Source organism: Scardinius erythrophthalmus (genome assembly GCF_964197995.2).
Source record: "Scardinius erythrophthalmus genome assembly, chromosome: 20".
In the NCBI taxonomy this organism is placed as follows: domain Eukaryota; kingdom Metazoa; phylum Chordata; class Actinopteri; order Cypriniformes; family Leuciscidae; genus Scardinius; species Scardinius erythrophthalmus.
Window position 1 is genome coordinate 26,565,309 of NC_138240.1, and position 16,479 is coordinate 26,581,787.

Below are 16,479 nucleotides of genomic sequence, written 5' to 3' on the forward strand. Positions count from 1 at the left end.
GCTGCTGAAATAAAATAGGTTTTTATTTGTTTCAGTTAATGTTTATTTCATTTCATGTTATCATGAGAAAACATATTTTGTATTTTATTTTTCATTTTGGTGATTTGGTGACAAACTCTTCTGATTTCAGTTACGTGAAAACATACGATACAATTATTTTTTTTTAAACCATCAAGGTCCCCTAAATCTAACCCTCACCCTCAGTGGCAGATTATACGGAAATCTACAAACGAGATTGTACGAATTCGCCACCAATTCGCCAACTTGAAATAGTTACAAATTGCCATGCGAGTGTATTGGTATACGACGTCTCTGTGTAGCACATGTTCATGTAACAGCAAAGCACATCCCTTGTTCCGCTTATATATAACTTAACACTACGCAACTGAACGGTTTAATAGCACGATCTCTCATGCAAACCAGAATATGCCTGTCACCACGGTTACCATTCTCCACATCAAGGTCTGTGTCCATCCATCTTTTGTGTAAATCACAAAAGTCGTAAACTCAAATCAATAGCCATTCTCACCTTGCATGCCAAACAACCGATTGCTCCCAAATGGTTTGCAGGCTGTGAGTTTGTAGTGTAAAAATAATTCAGTCAGCAGCCATCACTAAAATTGGAGGCTGTTTGTATGCTGTGAATGATTGCTTTCCTCCCACATTTAGCATGGCGAAGGTCTGGAGCACGTCTGTATTTAATGTGAAGTGAAAGTTGCTTTGTGTTCCAATCTCAAGGCCTTCAAACACTGATCACAAACTCCAGGAAGGTCTACCTGTAGATAAGCATACTTGAGCCAAAATGTGCCCCCTCAACAATCAGTCTGGCAACACTGATCAACAGAGAAAAGTAATTCAGAGCATGAAAATAAAGAACATTTTTCCTTTTTTTTTTACTTTTTAGTCTCAGTGATTATGTTTTGATCTTGTGAACTTCTAACAAAGATAACGGTGGACCTGGCAGAATCAGATATAGCAGTAAAGGTATAAGAGCTCAAGTGTGAAGATCAAAGAAAACATACTGCATTCATCTAAATTGATCTTTCAACCACTGAGTTCAGCACACCTCTCAGTCTTTCTTCGAACTGATGCTCAGCTTGGGGGAGATTTGGTCGAAGAGTAGAGCACTGCGTGGGTTTGCATCCAATAAACTATCAGATAAACATACTTAACCCTGACTACATGGGACCAGCACAGAACATCCAAAACTTAGATAGGCTAGTAACTGCTCACAATAACATTTGCTTGGCCATTGCTGCATGTACAGAAAATATGCGCTTTTATACTATTTACATAACGTTGTGCAGCTATACTGGGACGCACGACGAAGGAGTAGGAACAAAACACAGTATGAAATCTAAAATGAACAATCAGGAGATCGCAGGAGAAATCAAACACAACAACTTCCAACACAAACGCAAACAGTACCGGACAAAGGAAAACAGAGCTTAGATACACCAACAGGGTAATTCACAATAGGAACAGAAACAGGTGTTAACTAATTTAGAACCATGTATGGAGACTAAGCAAAGGGAACGCAGGCATGACGGAACACAGAAACGCAACAAAACAGACCATACACGTTACAATAACTTTGATGTTTAAATATTACTGAATTTTTTATAACATATGATGCACTATGCTCCATAAAATTTGACACTGTATAAATATTACCCTATTTTAATTAAACTAAATGAATCATTCACTATATATATATAATCCTGCGTTCCCCCGTTATGGTTGAATCATGGAAGCTACAGTTACTTTTGCCAAGAGATTTCTATTTATTATTTTATGTATCAGACAGAGAGAATCAGGCAGTAGAATAAGGCTTTAGGTGAAGAGGTCTTCATTCCAGATTTCTCTGTTCCCCATTTCTCTATTCCCTCACCCCATCATGCCAGCTGTAATGGTTTCTCCTTCCTCACCCCCTCATGCCTATTTCTCAGTGTATACATTTGTGGTACATTTGCATCAGTTGAAAAACATTCCTTTCCTTCTAAAGAACATGCCAACTGAAGTATCATCATTAGTGATCATCTCTGCTCAGAGAACGTTACATTGCACACATACCTCTAAGCAAATAGCTCTCCCAGCTCACTGTTCAGCACACATTTACAACATACTCATACGAAATTACGTATCGTTTTATCCATCTAATGATAGATCATAATCAGTGGAGTACTGCAAACCATGCAGAGTCTTAAACATTTTTCTCTTCAATTATCCTTTTCTGTGTTGAAAAACATTTTCATCTGTTGTTCATCTAGGTGTAGAAAGTGTAAGTCTGACTGGCCAGAGCGAGTTAAAGCTGGAGAATAAATGTTAGCCAGCCCCTTACTGACTGAGATATAAATGAGTGAGACACGTGCAGAATTGAAAAGTGGAAGAATAAAATCTCTCTAGAATTAACCATATTATACTTGGACTCAAAGGGCGCTTGAAACACACACACGACCCCGCCTCTCAAGCGGGAAACACAACTCTCACGCTCTCACTCGGGTCCAGTTGCGCATCTGAGGATAAACGAGCGCGCGCGAGTCCGCACTTTGAGAATCTGCATCCACGAGGAAAACAACTAAACCGCATCTCTCTTGCAAAAGGTGAGGTGTCTTTTTTATCGTCTTTCAGTTTCTTCATGTATTTGTCAAGAGCCTGTACCCTGGATATACTGCGTTAAATTAAGGCTAATTAAGTGCAAGGTTAAAATAGTCAACATCTGAGGACGCACAAAACCAAAGCATAAAAAGTAATAATTTAACTAGACGTAGCCTATACAGTTTAAAATATAAAACATTAATTTATGAATATAATAGGCTACAGTATAGCCTATTAATAATAATTAGCCTATGTCATGTATTTCAGAAGTCTATTGCAGTCTCATCACATGACATCGTATTAAGTAATGACAAGATTTTAATAGAATGAATTAACGGATAGTTCAAGTTAGAAATTAAATTGATTCATTGCTTTTTCTGACGAGTATTAGCTATGGCTTTTGGTCATTTATTCTGCAATCTACAGTTACTAATGGAATAGAACATGCATTTATTGTTGGTCTGTTAACTCCTCCGTTCATGAATCTCTCCTCGTTGTTTTGATTAACCTTTTGTGTATGTGAACCAGCAAGATGAGGGGAAGTTTCTGCAAATCGGTTCTTTTGAACAGCTAATTTTAAAGAACCGGTTAAAATCATCGATTCGGTGGTTATTTTTTTCACGTGGCATATTATTAAACATCCTAAACGTTCCAATAAAGCAATATGTAGAACATTATTACTGTTTATTACTTTTAACATATTACCAGCTCCACTAACGTTTTGGGATGTATTGGAAGTAGGCTAATAGAAAAATGTGAAGAAACAAATATGAGAAAGATGGTTCTCTGTTCAGTCCAATGGGCAGATTCAGTAGGCTACGCATAACACATTTAGTTTAGACTGTAGGCTATTTGCAAAAAAAAAAACAAAAAAAAAACAAAAAAAAAAAAAATCAATGAAAAAGAACAATTCATTCAGTAGTCTACATCACTGTAACTCAAGTGTGTGTGGGTGTGTGAAGAGATGGCATGTATGCTTGAGTGAGATAATAAACTGCTAAATGAAATTCCTTCACAACCAAAGTTGTGAGCTTCACACCTGGCGAGGCAGATATTGCGGATTTACGACCTGGATGAAAGCTTTTTGAGGGCAGTTGGATCGAAGTGAAGTTGAAGTGATCAAGCAAAATGCTAGAAAATCGACAGTTGAATTAAGAGACTTGTAGAGAGATCAATCTTTTCTGTTTTTATTCCTTCTTCTCTAGGATATAAGCAATCTATTTTAAGGCATGCCTGCATGTAGACATCACCATGTTGATGAGCTTGTTAGTCTAAATCATTACTCGTTACTTTTTTCCAATATTGTTACTTAACTTATTACTCCCTGCCAACAACTTGTTATAATACTTTTCTGTTACACCCCACAAAATCAGTAATTGCGTCCTTTCTCTTTTCTCCTCTTTGTGAATGTCAGGGTATAATTACAGTTTACTTCGTATATTTATAGACAGTAATTATCATTTCCATTCTTTTTCCACTAAATTATGTGATTCTGATGAACATTAGTGGCTCCTCAGTGTTTTCACTTCTGCGATTGCTGTTCTGACTCAGTGAACAATGATTTTCTGCAGATACATTACTCAGATACATACTTGGTTACTCAGATGCACTTGATTATTGACATTATGTCTTCCCTGGATGACAAAAAGAATCCCATGTAAGAATAAGTTGGGTATAATATATCAGGATCAAACGGATGTATACAGGCAAGACATGTAATGTCAGAATAAAGAATATGCTACAATTTACATTTGACAATAATGTTCATGTGCATGAGTCATAAAGATTACGAAAATTAATCTAGGGATGATTGGATTGGTGGTCTTCAAATCAGTTGGGATTAAGACGACAAAAATAAGGTTGTAATGAGCCCTTTTATGGATGGCAACTGTAATATTTGTTGATTTGTTATACTACTCGTTACTGGGGAATGTAAAATTATTACTGTAATGCGTAACTAGTATAGCAAATACTGTCCAACTCTGGACATCACAGACTGCATAATCTTAAGCACATGATTTACACTTTTTGTGTCAGTAAATAATGGCATTAAATTGTATTTTGATTTTGCAAATCTGATAAATATCTGTCTAAACGTGTATTTTTGTTCAGAAAAGTGAACATATTGTAAAATCTATGATTTACTTCACTGCTTTGGTTAACAAAATAACTGATTGATTTTAATCTCCCTCCTTCTCAGGCAATTCTGTGAGACTGATTCACAATGAATACTGTTGAAATGGAACTGAATGTGTTAAGCTAGACAAAAGATGTCAGAGGCTTTGAGAAGGTCTTTTCTGACACTAGATCAATTGATCAATTTAATTTGCATTTAAAACAAAAAGAATGTTGTTTTGAGGAGGGGAATTGTTGCATGAACAATGCATACTGTCATATATTTGATCAGTGCTCACTCATGCCTTTCATTTGCTATGTCGGTAGGAAAAGGTGTCACTTATGAAAGACTTCATCAGGGCTGTGTCTATAGAGCTTAAGGGTTAGTTCACCCCAAAATGAAAATTCTGTCAGTAATTACTCACCCTCATGTTGTTCCAACCCCATAAGACTTTTGTTCATCTTCGGAACACAAATTAAGATATTTTTGAGGATGAACGAAAGTCTTACGGGGTTGGAACAACATGAGGGTGAGTAATTACTGACAGAATTTTCATTTTGGGGTGAACTAACCCTTTAAAGGGATGGTTCACATAAAAATGGAAAATCTGTTAAAATCCTTTACTCTCACATAATTTCAAACCATATCATCTTCTATTTTTTTTTTTTTTTTTTACTGTAGCTTATTTTACATACACTGAACAAAATTATAAACACAACACTTTTGTTTTTGCCCCCATTTTTCATGAGCTGAACTCAAAGATCTAAGACTTTTTCTATGTACACAATAGGCCTATTTCTCTCAAATTTTGTTCACAAATCTGTCTAAATCTGTGTTAGTGAGCACTTCTCCTTTGCCGAGATAATCCATCCACCTCACAGGGTGGCATATCAAGATGCTGACTGCATGGTTATTGCACAGGTGTGAGCCACTATCGTGATGCCACGCCCCCCACCCTTTCAGACCAGCCCAGCCCAGTCTCACGGCAGTTTGTGAAATGGTCACGTAATTTAATCTATTGATTCGTGTACACGGACACGTTTATCTGTCGTTGTTGTTTTTTTTCGTGATGGGCAGCACGATTCCGTAGCATTAAGAGCGTCTATGGTAGCGAGTAGTATGAAGGGTCAAAAATCCGGTTGGTTGGGGTGGTGGATTTCGGCGATTCTTGCAAAGCTGTATACAGCTTCTCTGCTGCAGCCCGACTGGCAGAAAGAATCATGCTACTTTTTTTTCCCCTTACGTGCAACCTATTGGAAAGCCCGGATGAGTAATTAGTTGGGTTAGTTAAAGGCACAATATGTATTTTTTTTTTGCTTTAAAAATATAAAAAATCACTATATCTATGTTATATATTTTTTAAAGTTGTGTATTTACATTATCCCGACAGTTCCAATTAACCAAAGCGACAGACGCAGACAACTGTGGAGTTCGCAATGTCTATCTGCACGCTGTTGTTGTTTCGTTCAAACATTATGGACCATGGCAAGCAGACTTTGGATAAAAAAGGATAACTAAAACGAGAATCAATATCAGCGCGGTGTTTTCGAGATGCCGAGAGCTCCCATAGACAGTATATAAACGAGAGCGCGTGTGGAGCTGATTGCTGTCCCTTAGCAATCCCGAACTGCTTCATATCACAGTCATGATAAAAGCATCTATGTTTTCAGTCATCCATAAACATTATTAGATCGGTCGGCTTGACGTTGACGACAACATCCATAATTCTTAGCAAATGTTGTGTCATCAAACTACGCCTTTGTTATTGTAAAGAGGTTAGCGACCCCTAGTGGAGAAAAATTCTATACTGTGGCTTTAAATAATGAAATATATTTTTTTAAATATTTATGTAAAGTTAAAAGTTTACATAAATATTTATGTAAACTTCTATGTATATTTTTGAAACTTATATTTGAAACAGTGGGAAAACTAACGAAAAATAAAGCTTCAAGCCCAGACGTTTCCAAGCAGCACAGAAGTAATGACTTTATGCACTTCTTTACTTACAAGATTGATAATATCAGGGAGAAAATTATAACTATGCAACCGTCTACTACAGAATTGCATCATGCAGTGCATTGAAGTCTCCTTGAGGAAAAATTCAATTAATTTATTGCTATAGGAGAGGAAGAATTTACTAAACTCGTTAAATCATCTAAACTGGCAACATGTATGTTAGACCCTTTACCGACTAAGCTACTGAAAGAGATGCTTCCAGAGGTCATAGATCCTCTTCTTATTATCAAAAACTTTTAAGCTGGCTATGATTAAAAGGACTATGTGTAGGAATTTCTCCCATCTAGTGGTGAAATTGTATTTTGCATTCAAACGAATAATGCTCTCCAGCGCCTCACTTTTTCAAATGCGCTTTGCATCTACGGTAGCCGCTATGTACCAAAAAGCTTTGACAGGATGTATTATAATAGCACTTCGAGTTTTTCTTCGGGTGAACAGGTTTGTTATTTAAAACAAACTGAAACCTGAAACAACGAAAAAAAGAATGTTACAGTATGAATTACTGACTGTGAAAAACATTAACTATGGTAAATAGTAGTAAAGCCTTCTTTACTCGTTATACTTTTTGAAGTATGTGCATTGTTAGATATCATCATCATCAGAGCCTTCTCTAACGTTACTTTACTCAATAGCTGCTATTCATCAAAGAGCCTGTTTAACTTTTAACTATAAATGTTCTACTGTCTGTATAATAAAGTACACAACCAAGCAATGAAAAAAAGCTTGTAATTAAGACCGTAACATTGACTTACCCGTCGAGAAGAAAGCAGGCAACTTCAGCGTCTCTTTTGAAAGCTTTCTCCTGCATTAGCTATCCCGACATTGACCCTTGTTTTTGTAATCTCCGGTCACGTTTCCTTTTACGGTCTATTTTGGACTTTTTTGACGACGAGGACTCCTTATCCTGTGACTCAGCATATGTATGAATGAACGGTGTATAAATAACCGTGCAGTGCATCCTTTTAAACTTGCCGCGGCAGTGACAAGCGCCTCTTACTGCTTTGCTCCTCCGCTTCTGCTGGCTTCAGTCACGTGACGCTGGTTCTGAACGAAAACGCGTTGTGGAAACGCGTTGGCCTAGTACTTTTTGTCCCTCACTGCTATTATAGTTTTTCAAGATGGCGGAACTACATGGAAGCCTCTGTGGACCTACCTGTCCCATGTATATAAAGATAATAAATTCTTCGTTTACGAGGATTAGTCTGATCATTGGCATAGGTATTTGTACACCATTGAGGGCATATTTATGAATAAAAATATTGATTTTAGATAAAAAAATACCTAAAAAACTACACATAGTCCCTTTAAACTGCTTGTAAAAAAAATCAACTTGATCCTAAAGAATTAGTCAATTACAGGCCAATCTCGAATCTACCTTTTCTGCCTACAATACTAGAAAAGGCAGTATCCTCACAACTATGTTCCTTTTTAGAAAGAAATCTGCGAGGATTTCCAGTCAGGATTTAGACCGTACCATAGTACTGAGACTGCTCTCATTAGAGTTACAAATGTTTTGCTCTTATCATCTGATCGTGGTTGTATCTCTCTATTGGTGTTACTCGATCTTAGTGCTGCATTTGATAATATTTTAAATAGACTCGAAAATGATGTTGGCATTAGTGGAATTGCATTAGCATGGTTTAAATCATACTTATCTGACCATTATCAGTTTGTAGCAGTAAATGAAGAGATTACTCATCGATCACAAGTTCAGTATGGAGTACCACAAGGCTCAGTACTAGGACCGCTGCTGTTCACTCTGTACATGCTACCATTAGGAGATATCATTAGGAAACATGGCATTAGCTTTCACTGTTATGCTGATGATACTAAACTCTATATTTCTTCACGCCCTGACGAAACTTACCAATTCACAAAATTAACGGAATGCATAGCTGATATAAAAAACTGGATGACTAGTAATTTTCTACTACTTAATTCTGAAAAAACAGAGATTCTAATTATTGGACAAAAAACTTCCTCACGTAATAGCCTACACTGTAAAAATTAAAGGTGCCTGGAGGAACCTTTTGGGGTTCTTCACTTCGCCACACCGGCGGAACCGTCTGTAGATCCTCTAGGCACCCTTTAAAAAGGGGCGGTTCTCTGAGGAACCACACAGGTTTCCTGAGGAACTCTTATATGAAGCACTGTGTGGAACCACTTTGGGTGCCTCCAGGAACCAAATTTCTATTTTTATTTTATTTGTATTAAATTAATTTCATGTTGTTACTACGGTTACCATAAACTTCTATTATAATAAACAAACTGAACCAAATACAAAATAAGAATTGTTTATTACATATTTTAGATCCATTTTTATACATACACTTCAATGCACTTGGCGAAAAAAGCAAGTAATAGATTAATATCAATGAATACACAGACAAAAAATTGCATAATACATAAGTAACATGAATAATCAACCATGTGTATACAATAGGCTACACAAGAAAAGACATCTCAACAAAATGCATAGAAAACACATGTTCCATGTAATAAATCAATGTAAAAAATTAAAATTGACTAATTAAAAATGTCCATCTTCACTTAACTTTAAAACATTTGTGTTTCAGTCCGATGGTTAGTCTGACATCACTGTTTCCAAGTCCAAAAGCTCTCTCAGATGCCAAAAAAACAACAACAGTGCTAATATGCACTCATTGTTCTGTAATATTCCTGAAAATTATGATCCTAACCTTTATCTCTATTCCGAAATCTCAGATGGTTTAGCTATTCAGCTATTTTGAATCATAAAATGTTGAAGTCTGGGATGCCGTGAGACTGGAGACTGTAATGTACACTATGGTTTTTGAAAAGCTTAAATGTGTGACTTGAATCAACAGTGCTCATAAATGGTTGTTGAGTATTCTCAATATCTAGAAACAAGATAAAGGAAGTAGAAGTAGAGGCTTCGACCCGGAAACAGTATTCCTTACAACAAGCAGAAAACATTTTCCATTTTAACAGAGTTAAGGTGCAGTAAAATTATCTGTTGTTCTGTGAATGTTCACTGGTGAATTCAGTCATTTCAATAAGAATCCACACGATCAGCAATTTTGAGTGGTGGTTCATACATTACATTTCTACACTGCTGACAATGGTCAATGGACCTTTTTGCCAGTGTAATTTCACGAAATTCACAAATGTGACGCACATTTACTCACTGCAACATAAAATGCAATCAATTATAAAATCTTCACAAGGGACATGTGAGGTACTTAACGAGTTAGAAAAGTGAAAAGGTGCATCAGCTTCTTTTTTTGTTTGTTTTTCTTCTTTTCTGGTGGATGGTCCAGGCACTTCAATGATTTTCAGGTCTACAGGAGGATTTTTATTCTTGTTCAAACTTCAAACTTGTATTTCAGCTTACCGAGGTCCCTGCAAAGTACAAAATGTACTATTAGTAAGGTTATTAAAGTGATAGTTGTGAAATTTAAATAATTTCCTCAGCCTAGTGACGTTCCAAACCTGTTTGACTTTCTGTCTGTGGAACCCAAAAGCAGATCTCAGGCATAATGCAACCCCTGTCACCATTCGCTTTCACTGCATGAAACACAAGCAGAAAAAAATTGTGTAAATCATTCATGTAACCATTCTTATGCACACTTGTCTAGTTTAATTCAATGCAACAATTTATGTAAAAATGGTTAAGCTCCAAAAATGTCCCAGAAAATATCCTAAAAATAATCAATGAATTCACAACTCATGTGTTATGGTTTGTGTTGTAAGTCTTATGAAGCCATTTAATAGCTTTTTCCCTTTTTTGCCGAAAAAGACCAAACTTGAAGTTATAATTCAGGGTTCAAATGTCTTATATTCAAATCCATATGATTAAGGTATAGCCTATAAAACATGCATAGCATTATTGGCTCCAAACCTGTGATATTACATGATGTAACATGAATGAGATTTGAGATTTTCAGAGAATAACTGATTAAAAAACAAGTACACAGTCAAACAATACAATTGCACACAGAGTTCATAGTAATAAAGTACTTGCATGTGGTGCAGGTACTTACTGTAATTCAATGTTGCCACTGAAACATTGTACTGGTTGTTCTGGGGAAACAAAATAACAAAGCTGGTTATTCACAACATAATATTTATTGACCACTAAATGGATTCAAAATGGTATGTGAGAGAATGAGGGCACCTGTATTAAGTAAAGTTAGGCTAAACAAAAACAGACCAAACTATATTAACCTGCTTTTGTTATTCATAACAAACGCCAATGATGACAGCAGGAATCAGCTAAATTAGTTAGGCTGTATATCAGCAATTTGAAGACACAGTTGTACAGAATATGTTGAATTGAATGACTAAATTTAAATCAATCTAAGACAATAAATAAATAGTTTCCATTTGTTCATTAGATCAACGTAGTTAGCATCGCGGCTAAAACCTTCATACCAGATACTGTACAATAAACGAGTGGTAAACACTGTAAAAACGTAGTAATGTATAATACATTTAGTTTATATATATGTGTGTTTGAATATATAGTGAGTATTTATATTTCTTTGGCGAGTTTACAAACCTTGTAACGGAGAGCCGAACAAACAGCGGAAGCTTTGATGAGGAGAGCCGTTACTTTCAAAGTCGATGACGTCGATCAGCTGAGCTTTGTTGCGCGCGAGCATCACTGAAGCGACGACAGCAGAGGAATAGCAGCAGTTTCGTGACTGAATAAAACCTTTATCCTCCTGGTTCTTCTTCTTCAAATAATCATTTATGAAGAAGTAAAAAATATTATTTTATTACTATTATTTATTCAACAATAATTAATGAATTTTTATTATTAATATTATTATTATTTAGTGTTGTTGTTTAAGGTTTAAATTAATCAATAAAACAGGCCTATAGCTACTAAATAAATGTAAGCTACCCAGGTGAAAAAGACGTAGGCTACTGTTAAATGTATTAAAATGCATTAAAGTAGGTTATATTTGTATTGAAGGCCCACTAAAAACACACTGAAGTACATTTTTAATAGTAGCCTACGTATTTTTCACCTGGGTATGTATACTGAATCAAACTTAAGTAATAATTGGATAATAATAATATCATTCTGGCCTCACTGAACCACTGGGTTCCTCCAGATGCTGGCTTTAACATAAGAGATCCTCCAGGAACCACTTAAATGTTAAAAGATCTTCCAATAACCCTTTTATCACATTCAAGTTCCTGTATTTTCCCCCAAAGCACTTCGAGGTCTCATGGTGATGAAAAGGTGACTCCAGAACCTCTGAACTAAATACAAAGTGCTTAAAGGATCCCATAAGTTCCAGCAAGAACCTCAAATATTGTCAATGCTCCTCCAGTAACCCTACTATAGGAGAAAGAGCTTTGAGGCACTTAAATTACATTTTTAAGTTCCTTGAGTATCCTACAGGATATTTGAGGCTCCTTTAGTTTTTACAGTGTAGAATACTGTCTAACACTTGTTGGCTGCTCTGTAAAGTCTTCGTCATCGGTTAGGAACCTGGGTGTGCTCTTTGATACCAATCTTTCATTTGAAAGTCACGTGTCTAGTATCTGTAAAACCGCATTTTTTCATCTTAAAAATATATCTAAATTTCGTCATATGCTCTCAATGACAAATGCGGAACAATTAGTTCATGCGCTCATGACATCAAGGCTAGATTATTGTAATGCTATTATGGGTGGTTGCCCTGCACGGTTAATAATTAAACTTCAGCTGGTCCAAAATGCAGCAGCTCGAGTTCTTACCAGAACCAGGAAGTATGACCACATAAGCCCAGTTCTGTCAACACTGCATTGGCCCCCTATTAAACATTGTATAAATTTTACAATATTGCTGATTACTTACAAAGCACTAAATGGTTTAGCTCCTCAGTATTTGAGCGAGCTCTTAATGCATTATAGTCCTTCACGTCTATCAAAATTCCAGCCAGTTGATAATACCTAGAATATCAAAATCGACTGCTGGTGGTAGATTCTTTTCCTATTTAGCACCAAAACTTTGGAACAGTCTTCCTAACACTGTCCGGGAAGCAACCGGGCTCCATTGCCTTCGATGATTATGGGAAATGTACAATCACTAAGGAACAAAGTGGATGAGCTTCAAGGAAATGTCCGCTACCAAAAGGATTTTATGAACTGTTGTATTATGGCATTTACTGAAACATGGCTCACAGAGAGTGACCGGGACGTCGATTTGTGTATGGATGGATTCGGAGCCCCTTTTCGTTTGGATCGACTATCAAAGGTGACGGGGAAAACCCAAGGAGGAGGGGTATGTTTGTATGTCAACAAGCGATATTGCTCATGTGTTACTGTCAGAGAGCGTATTTGTACGCCTGACATAGAACTTTTATCGGTGTCCCTGAGACCGTTTTATCTACCTCGAGAGTTCCCTCAGATTTTTATTACAACAGTTTACATTCACCCGAAGGCAAACTCCGCGTCGGCTACTAGTACAGTATTTGATGTTGTACAGAGGTTACAGTCAATCTCACCGGAGGCACCAAACTTCATCCTTGGTGACTTTAATCATGTCTCCCTAAAACAGACTCTTAAAACTTTCCATCAGTATGTCTCCTGTCCGACCAGACGGGGAAAGACTTTAGATCTGTGTTATGGATCGGTGAGAGGTGCATATAAATGAGGTTTTATTTAACAAAGTTCGGGAGGAGCAGGTTCAGATAATTAACCAAATTATGCACAGCTGGAGATTAATCAGTAATCAACTCAATGACAGAGTATAAATTCACAGCAGACCTGTGTCTGTTCATTGAAAGTTTGTCAGCATCCCTCCTCCACCCCATCTCCTCACTTCCAGTTCCATCTACACTTCCAGATCCATCTACACTTACCAACTGGGGGGAGTACTTTGGGTTCGGGCCTAACTCCGAGCTCGGAGCCCTCCCCCCGGACAGCACGCCAAATACGCATAAACTTATTGTATTAATTATATGTAGATGTGAACTCGTGAAATCTATTCCTCTGGCTCCCTTGGGCTCGTCAGATCACAATTGTGTCCATTTGCTGCCCACATATAAGACTGTTTTAAAAAGGGAGAAAACAGTGACTAAGGACATCCGAGTGTGGTCAGAAGATGATGTGTCCTGTCTACAAGACTGTTACAGCTGTACAGATTGGGACATTTTTAAACAGGACTGTGGTGACGATTTGGACTTAATGGTTGATGTTACATGCTCATATATGGCTTTTTGCAGGGACATGATAATCCCATGTAAAAAGGTCAAAATCTATTCCAACAATAAGCCCTGGGTTACTAAATCAGTTAAGTCCTGTTTACAAAGGAAAAAATTTGCATCTAAACACGGAACAACTATGGACTTACATGTGGCTACTAAGGATTTGAAGACTGAAATCCTTAAAGCTAAACAAAGCTATAAGGAAAAATTAGAAAATAAGATGGCATCCAAAAATCCTGGCTCAGCATGGGCAAATATGAAAACCATAGTAGGCCTTCAGAACTCAAACTGCAGCATTCAGGTTACTTTAAATGGTTTTAATTCTGATTTTGAACTGGCAATGCACTCAACTACTTTTACTGTCGTTTTGACAATTTGGATTTCAGTAAAGAAATCCAGGAGTTGAATTTTAAATTAATGGATGATCAGCATTTTAACATCGACCTTCAGGAGGTTGAAAAAGCTTTTAGACTTGTAAAGGCAAATAAAAGCCCAGGTCCTGACAGCATCTGTGGCAGACTATTAAAGTCATGTGCAAAAGAACTGAGCCCTGTATTTCATGAGATTTATAATAAGTCTCTGAAGACACAACATGTACCGATCCTCTGGAAGGATGCGGTGGTCATCCCTGTCCCTAAATGCAGTGGTCCTAAGATGTTTAATGATTTTAGACCGGTTGCTTTGACTTCCGTTCTAATGAAAATCTTTGAGAAATTAGTGCGGTCTGAGATCCTAAGGTTGACCGAACATAAATTGGACCCTATGCAGTTTGCATATAGACCTCACAGAGGAGTACAGGACGCTATAGTCACAATGCTAAATTTGCTATTAAGACATTTGGATGGCCAGAGGACATATGCTAGACTTTTATTTGTTGATTTTTCTTCAGCCTTTAATACAATTTAACCACACATTTTAATCAAGAGGCTCTTAGATCAGTTTGCGTTAAGCAATAATTTGATGGGTTGGATTTTGGATTTCTTAACTAACAGAACACAGAGAGTCAGAGTAAATGGTGTCTTATCTGAACAGAGGAGTTCCTCTACAGGGTCTCCTCAAGGATGTGTGCTGTCTCCACTTTTATTTATTTTATATACAAATATGTGTCAAAGCTTGTATGATAACAGAATTATCATAAAGTATGCGGATGACTCAGTTATTTTGAGTTTACTTAAGGAGAATGAGACCTCACATGGCCCAATTATTGAGGATTTTGTCAATTGGTGTGAGAAATCTTACTTACAGCTTAACATATCAAAGACCAAGGATATGATCATTGATTTTAGGAAAAGTACTCATCCAAGTGAACCTACCTCAATTAAAGGCCAAACAATAGAGTATGTACAATCATACAAATACCTTGGGACTATTATTGATGAGAAACTGAATTTTGAAAAGAATTGTGAGGCTCTGTGCAAAAAGGGGCACCAGCGTTTATATTGCCTAAGGAAATTATCTGTGTTTAATCTTGACCGAACAATAATGAAAATGTTTTATCATGCTTTTATTGAATCTGTGTTGTCCTTCTCCACTGTAGTATGGTATGGTCATAAATCTTTAAAGGCAAAAAATCAGTTAGACCAGATAGTAAAATGGTCTGGCCGTTTGATAGGTGAGTCTAAACCAGGAGTGGCATCCCTGTATACCAAACAGTTACAAAGGATGGCCTTCTCAATCTTACATGATGACTCTCACCCCCTGCACAGTGAGTTTCAGTTATTGCCGTCTGCAAAGAGGTATAAAGTTCCAAGGTGTAGAACGAAAAGATATAAGAGCAGCTTCGTACCAAATGCGATTAATATGATTAACAAAATGTAGAGGTGGTTCTCAGAAATGTTGTAATAGGGTTTTATGATTTTTATCTGTTTTTATGTTAAATTGTTTTTTATTGATTTTTAAGTTGTTTGTTTTTAGGTTCTTCTTAAGGTTCTTTTACAAAGACCACATTTAATGTTTTGAGAGCACTTTCTTGAGAGCACTTTATTCAGTATGAGTATTTAATTATTTGTTCCTATGTATTGTGGAGTGTTCTATGTTGTGTGTTTTTGTATTGGATGCCATAGTCATTGCACTGTAAAACAAATTTACCTACGGGTACAATAAAAGTAACCTAAGGGTGGCATCTACGTTAATATTAGTCTCTCTGTTTATCTTGAGGTTTACCGCAGTCCAGGTGTGGACACGACGACAACGCAGTCCTTAAGTGTCAACTAGGCTCTCCCCTGTGAAGGCCTCCTTCCCTTCCCTTTACCTCTGTACAGATTAAACGTTGTCATTTTTTATCAAAAGCTAAATCTGCTGTTCTTACTCTGCACGCCACTCTCTCCCTTTACCAGACCATTTTTTTTATTTTGTCTGACCAAACCAGATAGCCTATGGTAGGACGATTTTAATATATACATATATATATATATATATATTAGGGGTTGCACGACTACTGATTTCTGCTAGTCGATTTCTTATCAAAACAATACTCGAGTTACTCGACTACTCGTCGTTCATGCTACTGTAAATGAAAAGACATGAAATAGCTAGATCTTATCAATAAACATTTATTTATTCATA

General features: G+C 36.7%; 1 long non-coding RNA gene across 1 annotated transcript; it reads right to left on the minus strand.

Annotated features, from left to right (window-relative positions):
• Window positions 1-9,010: 9,010 nt before the first annotated feature.
• LOC308680920 lies at window positions 9,011-11,340 on the minus strand. The gene is made up of 4 exons (XR_014028966.1): window positions 11,271-11,340; window positions 10,753-10,792; window positions 10,202-10,276; window positions 9,011-10,111 (listed from the first exon to the last, which is right to left on the minus strand). It is a non-coding gene; the product is annotated as an uncharacterized lncRNA (long non-coding RNA).
• Between the last annotated feature and the right edge of the window lie 5,139 nt (window positions 11,341-16,479).